The sequence below is a fragment of the Cucumis sativus genome, chromosome 7 (assembly GCF_000004075.3).
Source record: "Cucumis sativus cultivar 9930 chromosome 7, Cucumber_9930_V3, whole genome shotgun sequence".
In the NCBI taxonomy this organism is placed as follows: Eukaryota; Viridiplantae; Streptophyta; class Magnoliopsida; order Cucurbitales; family Cucurbitaceae; genus Cucumis; species Cucumis sativus.
This window is the reverse complement of record NC_026661.2, coordinates 15,988,757-15,997,963: the sequence shown is the minus strand read 5'-3', so window position 1 is coordinate 15,997,963 and position 9,207 is coordinate 15,988,757. Positions and strand designations below refer to the sequence as shown.

Below are 9,207 nucleotides of genomic sequence, written 5' to 3'. Positions count from 1 at the left end.
CTTAAGTTGGAGCTCTAGGGTTTTGTTCGAGCTTTCAGGCTAGCTACCCAAGCTGATGTACTATGTTTGGCAGTGGATATGAGTATGCATGAGAGAGCGGACCTGACCAAAGCTTCAGAGAAGGGACCAACTTCATGATAAAAAAAAGAAGACTGAGCAACAGTCTACTGTAGCACCACAAAGGAATTTGAGGTCAGGTTGCTGAGGCAAGCAAAACTTTGAAAGAAATACCCATTTGTCATAATTGTGAGAGGCTTTATTCAGGTCATTGTCTAGCAGAAAGTGAAGTATGTTACAAATGTAGACAATCAGAGCACATAATTGATAATTGCCCTCAGAAATTATTTGGGGCTATCTCGAACCATACTTCCACATCCCAGCAAGGAAGAGTTTTTGCCTCTAATTAGCAGGAGGTCAAGAAGGTGGGGTACAATGGTGACATGTATGCTCCCAATCTTGGAACACTTTACATTAGTATTATTTAATTATGGGTCCTCTCATTCTTTTATATCTTCAGTTTTTGTTCGGCATAGGAGTTTAGAGGTAAAATCCTTGAGTTATATGTTATTAGTTTCTACTCTATCTGAAGAAATTATGCTGTCAAAAGAAAAGATCAAATAGAATAGCAAGCCATGTATTAGATGTAACTTTGTTAGTTTTAGACATGCGAGACTTTGATGTAATTCTAAGCATGGATTGACTATTTGCTAACCATGCAAGCATAGATTGTTCCCGCAGGGAGGTAGTTTTTAACCCTTCTATTGCAGCTAGTTTCAAGTATAAGAGAACTGAGATTGTGGTTCCTACCCAAAATTATCTTAGCCATGAAGGCCAAATAAGTTGCTCAACTAGAGTACCTGAAGTATCTTGGCTAGTGTTGTAGCCACCAGAGAGCTCGAGGTATACTTATTATCTGAATTAGTGTTAAGGAAATATGTCGATGTTTTTCTAGAAGAGCTTGTCGCGACGTGATCGCTACGCAGAGCGGCCGACCTCTCCGTTTATTTAATTTTAATAAATAATTTTGGAGTCGCCACCAATCATATTAAGGTGTGATTGGTCACCAAAAAAAAAAATGGTCTAAGTAAATTTAGAGATTTAAGTTCGAGAGTCTGTTGTGTGTAGGGAAGATGTTAGCACCCTACAACACCCACAAAATGGTTACCCAATTTTATCTTTTAAATTAAATATATGGATTCATAAAACAATGTTTTTATTTAGGTTTTGTTTAAATGTTTCATGTTTATCAATTCATATCGAAGAAAGTAAAATCTAAGCATGAATTGATAATTATGGGTGGCATAGGAGCCATTAGAAAAATGAAGTTTATTTTTGTTTTAAAAATTTTTTATGCACCTTAAAAATATCAAGATAGTTTTGATATTTTAATCTCTATCATAGTTGTTTACTGAGAAATTTCATGTATCTAGAATTAATAAATTCATAGAAAACACTACTCAGTCTCATTTAAAATATGAAATGTGTTTATTTAAAAACAATCTATTAATTAAATTTCAAACGAAAAATTTGTATGTATTCATGGATTTTAAATTATAAAATCCATAAAAAACAATACTTTTTTTCCAATTTACATTTTTATATTTAAATTGAAAAATGAATAATAACAATGACAAAATATTATGAAATTTGAAAATTACTTAAGGGTAATATGTTGAGATAAAATAAATACATTGATAATATAAGCAATATGCAAAATGTACAAAATGATTAATGTAGGATACAAGATAATTAATTAATACAACACATGCAAGATAATTAATTAATTCAAAATGATGCAAAATAATTAATTAATACAAGATGCAAAATAATTGATTAATGTAGGATGCAAAATAATTGATTAATGCATAATTAAACGAGGATGCCAAATGGATATGAAATAATAATTAACAGTTGAATGCCAAAGTAGGTTTAACGCAATATGCAAATAAATAATATTGCAAATAAATAATCACACCCAAATGAATATCAAATAATTATAGCAAGATGCATACTGATTAATTAATTAATACATCATGCAAATAATTAGAATGAGTGAGTGAAAAACGTCACATACAAGTTGCTAATTAATTAATAGGCCAAATGGAAAATGGGTGTTGCCAAATACAGAATGTTAATTATATCATGGATAATTATTAACATGGATACTATATAGTAATTATTAACATGGATACTATATAGTAATTATTAACGCAGTATGCCATATGTATAAAGTAATTAACAAAGACGGTAAAATGGATGTCAATGAAGAATGAGTATTACCAAATACAGATTAATTATGCATAATTATTAAGGCATAACATATGAATATAAGTAATTAACGACACATACTGTAAAATGGGTGCCAATGAAAAATGAGTATTACCAAATACATGATGCTAATTAATTAATTATGCATAGGATGCCATATGGATATAAGTAATTGATACATAATGGAAAATAAGATGTCAGTAATTAAAAAGAAATTAACACAGAATAGAATGCCCAGTAATTAAAAAGAAATTAACACATAATAAGATGCCCAGTAATTTAAAAAGAAATTAACACAGAATGGATGCCAGTAATTAAAAAGAAATTAAAACAGAATGGAAAGTAGGATGTCTAATAATTAAAAAAGATGCTAATTTAGCATGTAAAATGATTAACACAACAGTATCATCAAGCATGAATAAAAAAAAACTTACCAATAGGTCTGCCCTTAAATGCCAAAGGTTATTTTTTTATCCTCTTCCACTCTACACCTCTTCCTAAATCCCCAAATGATAAAAAAAAAAAAAAAAAACTATCCTCCTTCTCCCTTTTTTAAATCTTCTTCTTTTCTCTTTTTATAGAGCAAGGTCCATGGTTTTTTAGATAATGAAGTGGAGTGCAGACTAAAGGAAGAAAGTGGGAGAAAGTGATAGAGTGGGAGAAAGTAGGGGAGTGATGACAAAAAAAAAAAAAAAGAGGATGGTTGAGAAAAAATAGGAAGGGAAACAACCCTTTTATTTTTATTTTTATTTTTATTTTTATTATTTACTTTTAAATGTATTTATTATTATTATTTTTGTTTTAAAATATAAATTTAAAATTCAAATTCAAATTCAAATTTTTTCTTTTTTCTTTTATAATAAAAAAATAAAAAAATAAATATATGACCAAATACGGTATCTACAGAGCTTTCAGGACTTACACCTCATAGAGAGGTTGATTTTGCTATTGAGTTGGAAGTAGACACCGTTCCTATATCGAAAGCTCCATACATAATGGCTGCAACTATGTTGAAGAAGTTAAAGGACCCATTGTAAGAATTGTTGGACAAGAGCTTTATTCGACCTAGTGTGTCATCTTGAGAAGCATCAGTACTATTTGTGAGAAGAAAGATGGGTCGATGCATCTTTGCATTGACTATAGAGAGCTCAATAAGGTGACATTCAAGAACAGATATCTGCTGTCCAAGATTGATGATTTGTTTGATCAACTGCAAGAGCCATTATGTTCTCTAAGATCTATTTACGATCATGATATCACTGGTTGAGGATTAGAGATAGTGACAGATCTCTAATATGAGCATAACCAACACCAAAACCAACTCAACAAATTCAGATATAGTCATTTGGTAATACGAAACAACAGCTTCACCAGCTATAGCCTTTGCCACCAACTTCTGAAATATGTGATTGGAGTTAAACTTGTGTAAATGAAACATAGTACAACTCAAAATATTTTCAGATCTAGAGAGAGTGAAACTAAACTTACCACTGCCAAAAGGTCCTTCCGAAAGAATTCTATGACTAGGAGATTGTATTCCTATTTTGTCAAACAATTTAGGATTCTTCAAGTATATCTCACCAACTAAACAAGATAATAAAATCCACCACTTGACTAAAACTTACAACTTTCAAGCAACAATAATTATATCAATGTACATCGTTAAAATAGTAAATTGAGATGAAAAGCCTATCAACCAGATACAAAATTGCCTACCGAGGTATGCATCTCAATTTGGTATTGCGGACTTGTATACTGCTCCAATATTGTTTGGGCTTCACTATCATCAAAGCCTTAACACTTTCGTAAAATTATATTTATTAGAATAAATAGAGAAAGAGTCAAGAAGAAAGGATGTAAGCTAGTCAAGTTTATCATCTAGTTCTTTTATGCAAGCCCTTTTCACTTGGAATTTCCTGCAAATAGACAATAATATCATCTAGTTCTTTTATGTCCTAAAACTCGTAGATTGTAAATATAATCAATTGATCGTTATTAATAAAGTGTATTATTGTAATAATTGTTATTGATTAAATTATTAGTTTTGTCTTAATAACTCAAATTCAATAAACTAACATCCTAAGTTGTTTAATGAGTCTTGAATAGTATGTAGAGACATATAAAAATCAATGTTTAAGATTATCTTAAAGGGCCTATAGTATAGGGATAAAATTGGGTACCTTATCATGAGTAACACTATAGATACAACTTACTTTGTATTTGATACAAATGCAATGATCCAATGTGTTTGTGTAGTTTGCGAGTGAGGGCATCCTATACAATAGCAAAATATTGAAACTATTTACTAAATGTAGCAAAAGAACTTAAATAAGATATACAAAGTTGATGAATTTAGCTATATTTTGTAATTAGTTTTAATATTTTGCTATATTTGAAAATGCCTCAATAATAATGATATAAAAAAAGAAAAAAAATGAAAATTGCTTATTCGTATGGAATAATAGTACAAACAAATTATACACAAGCTTAAATAACATATATATAATTTAGAGATTTTTTTAAAAAATATAACAAACTGAAAAAATAGTTACATTGTATAGAACAATTTTGAAATTGAAAAAAGCTCATACGCTCACAATGGAAAATACAAAAAATGCTCCAGTCAACACGTGATTAATCAGCCACATGCGCACATGTAATGCTTCTTCTAAATGATCATGATACGCGTAATCGTGTAAGAAATGATACACAATCGTCTAGAAAATGATACACAATCGTGTAGGTAGTACCAACACTGGCCACACGTGCTCGTGTTGTTATTCTTCTAAACAACCATGATACTCGATCGTGTCGGAAATGATACATGATTATATAGAAAATTATACATGACCGTCTAGGAAATGATACACGATCGTGTAGGTAATATTAACATCGGTCACACTCGCGCGCGTAATTCGTCTTCTAAACGACATGATAAGCGATTATGTAAAAAACAATACACACGATCGTGTAGTTCTTTTTATCGATGGGAAAAGTGCTTCATGTAATTCTTCTTCTAAATTATCATGATACACGATCGTGTAGGAAATGATACGCGATCGTGTAGAAAATTATATGCAATTGTGTAAAAAAAGATACACAATCGTGTATTTCATCTTCTAAGCAATCATGATACATGATCGTATAGTTTTTTTTTAACGATGAGAAAAATGCTTCAAATGTGTAGACCATGCTAAATGATCATGTTGACAAGGTAAGCAATCATTTAGATCATATCAAAGTGATATTTAAACGATCTTGATATTTTGGAAGAGGAGTTGTAAGAAAGAAAGAAAAGATGAATAAATAAAGAAAAAGAAGATGAATAAAAATAGAAGAAAGAAAACATTGAAAATGAGTCAAAGAAATCTGAAAGAGAAGATGAATAAATATCAAAGAAGAAGAAGAAAGAGAAGTTACGAATTGTAAAGACTTAACCTTTATAATGACCTAAAGTCATTGCCACTAAAACAAATAAAGACCATTTTATTTAAAATAAAAAAAGATACTAAATTTTAAAGGAAAAACTTCAAATATTCATTTATAAATTATAAATAAAGTATGTAGAGATAAAATAATACATAAAATATTCGTTTGGACCCTATTTAAAATAAAAAGAAAATATCATAAGAGTACTCATGAGTTCTGAAATAAAATACTATAAATCAAAATATTGAAGACATAAAAGTGGAAGCACATAAACTTTCTCCTACGGCGAACCACAATCACTTCTTGTCATTCATAAGCTTTCCTCTACCTCTACCTCTACCTTTTCTGAAAAATTAAACATAGAAAGAGTAAGTATAAACTTAACTAAGTAAGGGACCCACTACTAATCCCGTTAGGTGTCAACTTTTCGTTAGGGTTCTGTAAAGAGGTACCTCATAACTATCATGCTCCCGATCACACGCTATCTAGTACTCCCGGAGGAACACATCTGGTCTTTGGTGATCCCAAAGGAACAACTATTGAACGACCCGAAGAAACACCTAAAAGAATCGGGCTGAAAGTGATCCCATCGAATCACTCATAAAAGTTAGCCACACATACACAAATAGGTGGTGATCTCGAGGGACACCCATATGGGTACGACCCTAACAGACAAAATTAACAAAACATCATAGCCTATAACATGTATAAATATCATATCTCAGTCATAACATATCTCAATCATAAACATATTTAAGTCATAACATGTCACATTCATAACACATCGCGGTCATAACATATCTTAGTCATACATAACGGTCATCTATGTAGTCATCTGCATCAGTCATCTCTAACAGTCACATTATGCATCCTAGCTACATTAATTCATAATATAAGGAAGACATACATGCAAGCTCTTCAATATACTGTCGAAGATCTAATAGTAGAATCTATTACCTCAAGATTAGCTTAACAAAAATTGTTTCTAACAGTCGCATCTTTCCAATAGACAAAATCCTAAACATAAACGTAATTGAATTAATGGTTTGACAACCAACATCAATCAATTAATTACTTAGGCTTTCAATCTTACCAAAGAAGGAGATTGAAACCAATTAAACCTTGGTTGGGGAAAATCCACAGATAAAAAACCTTCAATTAAATTTAGCACGAAGGGACACGAACGAGAATGATGCACGAAGGGACACGAACAGGAAACAACGAAACAGGACGATGATGCTTCGACTTCATGCGGCTAGAGGTTGATAGAACAGATGGTGGACGACTAACGGGGGACAGAGAGGTGACCGAAGAGGGCGACAACACTTAGGGTTTCTTCAAAGGAAGAAGATAAATAGTTTGAGTTCTTTGCCGGCATTACGACATGCTCTAAATAAGATAATAATAATAATTACTGTTATTATTTCCTTTTTATTTAAGTACTTCTTTTTCCCTTTCCCTTTTCCTTTTCCAACAATAGAAATAAATAAATCTTATTTTCTCTTCTAGTTAAATATCTCCCATCCAATCAAACTGTTTATCTCTTTCCCAAAATATAACAATATATTATTCTCAGTAATTATATTATCTCCAATAAAATATAATTATTATAACTTTCCGTAAACTTGATTAATTAATTATATATACACGCATACATATATAATTACTCAAAATCCTTAACTCTCACAAAAAAATCTCCATTCAAATAATTAAATAAATGTTCATCCAAAAGATTTAATTAACTCTAATTTTCACAAAACAAAAATGGAAAAGTTTCAAAAATATCAAATTTGACAAAATATTTACAACTTATAGCAAATTTTTATTGTGATAGAAGACTATCATTGATAGAATCCAAAATGTTGCTATAACTTGAAAATATTTTAATTTATTTTGCTATTTTTAAAAATGCCCCAACAAAAATTCTCAAATGACACCAAAAAAAATTCAACATAATTAAATAAAACAAACCAAATTTAAATTTTACCTTAATTTTTGGGGTGTTATACTAATCGTCTCCAATATTAAGAGAAAATATGAAATTTATGAAAAATTTCAAATGGCATCATGGGCTTTTTGATTTTGTTACACGGGCCTTAAATATTTTCGGTGTTTTGTTATATTTATGAAAATTAACTTTTAATTTAAAATCAGATTACATTAGTGTGCACTCAGAAACAAACTATAATGCCAACATGAGCCCACCTCAGCTCGTAATTTTATATTTTAAAAGTAGTACAGCTTTAAAAAACTCGAAGTTTTGTTTTTCTTGAAGTTAATCTCGATCAAGATTGACCCTGAGATTCTTTCCAAATTAAAAAAAAACTCTTTTAAGAAAATTAATTGGTCTCTCTCTCTCGAGTGCCTTACCAAGAGTGCATTTTTCATTTAAAATTTTAAAATAAAGACAAAAAAGCCACAAACAACGTAATAAGAGACTTTGAATATTATAATACATTTTGCTTATAAACTTTTGTTCCTCGAGTGCGTCACAAGGACAACCTTGAAGAAATGGAGATTGTCTGATGCTTTACAAGGTTGTTTGACGATGTCATTTTGCATTCGACTAGAGGAAGCCACGAAAGGGAGCTCTTGTTCAAAAAATTCCACAATATTCTTGTCTAAAAATTGAACTTTATGGTGTGTTAGCTTTAACGAAGTCTTTATGGTGTGTTTATCAAACAAATCAACCAACAATCTTTGTGATCAGTAGGCCCAATCGTTTAATACAAAAAAAAAATCTTTCAAACCTTTTCCTCCGATGAAACATAAAGAATAAGTCTATTATTATAGAAAAAAGCCATGAGGTTGAACTCAGCTTGTGAAGAAAAGTTCAATAATTTTCTTCTATATATTGACTAAGAAATGGCTAACCCCAACAAGGTGATGGAGGAGCTTCGACGTTGGTCATCTTCTTTAATTTATGGCTAAGATATTTTTCTAAAAGTGACTAAAAAATGTCTAGGTCTTAGTTTTTAGTTTCCATTTTAGCTTATGTTTTAAACTTGGGGAGATCTCGGGGCAACCTTAGCCTGAGATCATACTACCTAATCCTTATGTTCTTTAGTTCGGGGCATCTTGAGACAACTTTGATCTTATTGACATAAATTGCTTCTCTTTTTTTAGCTTAGTGCATTCTCGGGGCCACAATGACCCATGAACAGTTAACCTAAATAATTATGTTTTCAACTTGGGGACTCTCGCGGCAAACTTGGCCGGAGAAGATTTAACCTAAATTTTAAAACTTTAATAAAAAATGCAGTATCTCGATGCACTCGATCGAGATAGAGCAAGAAATTTCCTTGAAAGAGTTTTTTAAAATCTTGGATCTCAGTCGAGGTTGACCCCGAAAAAATAAAATTACTAGTTTTCTAAAAGTGTAATACTTTAAAATATAAAATATAAAAGGAAAATGATGCCTAGTTTTGTAAATTTTCAATATAAATGCCAAAGTTGATGGATCCAAGTATGAAGTCGGTATAAAAGGCTTACAAAATTGAAATTACAATA

The 9,207-nt window shown here is 30.7% G+C and overlaps 2 long non-coding RNA genes across 2 annotated transcripts; both read right to left on the bottom strand.

Annotated features, from left to right (window-relative positions):
• Positions 1 to 3,120: 3,120 nt before the first annotated feature.
• On the bottom strand, positions 3,121 to 4,170 carry LOC116405302. Its single transcript, XR_004218472.1, has 2 exons — positions 3,757 to 4,170; positions 3,121 to 3,664 (listed from the first exon to the last, which is right to left on the bottom strand). It is a non-coding gene; the product is annotated as an uncharacterized LOC116405302 (long non-coding RNA).
• Positions 4,171 to 5,843: 1,673 nt separating this feature from the next.
• On the bottom strand, positions 5,844 to 7,101 carry LOC105436153. Its single transcript, XR_970071.2, has 4 exons — positions 6,791 to 7,101; positions 6,655 to 6,714; positions 6,150 to 6,271; positions 5,844 to 6,042 (listed from the first exon to the last, which is right to left on the bottom strand). It is a non-coding gene; the product is annotated as an uncharacterized LOC105436153 (long non-coding RNA).
• Between the last annotated feature and the right edge of the window lie 2,106 nt (positions 7,102 to 9,207).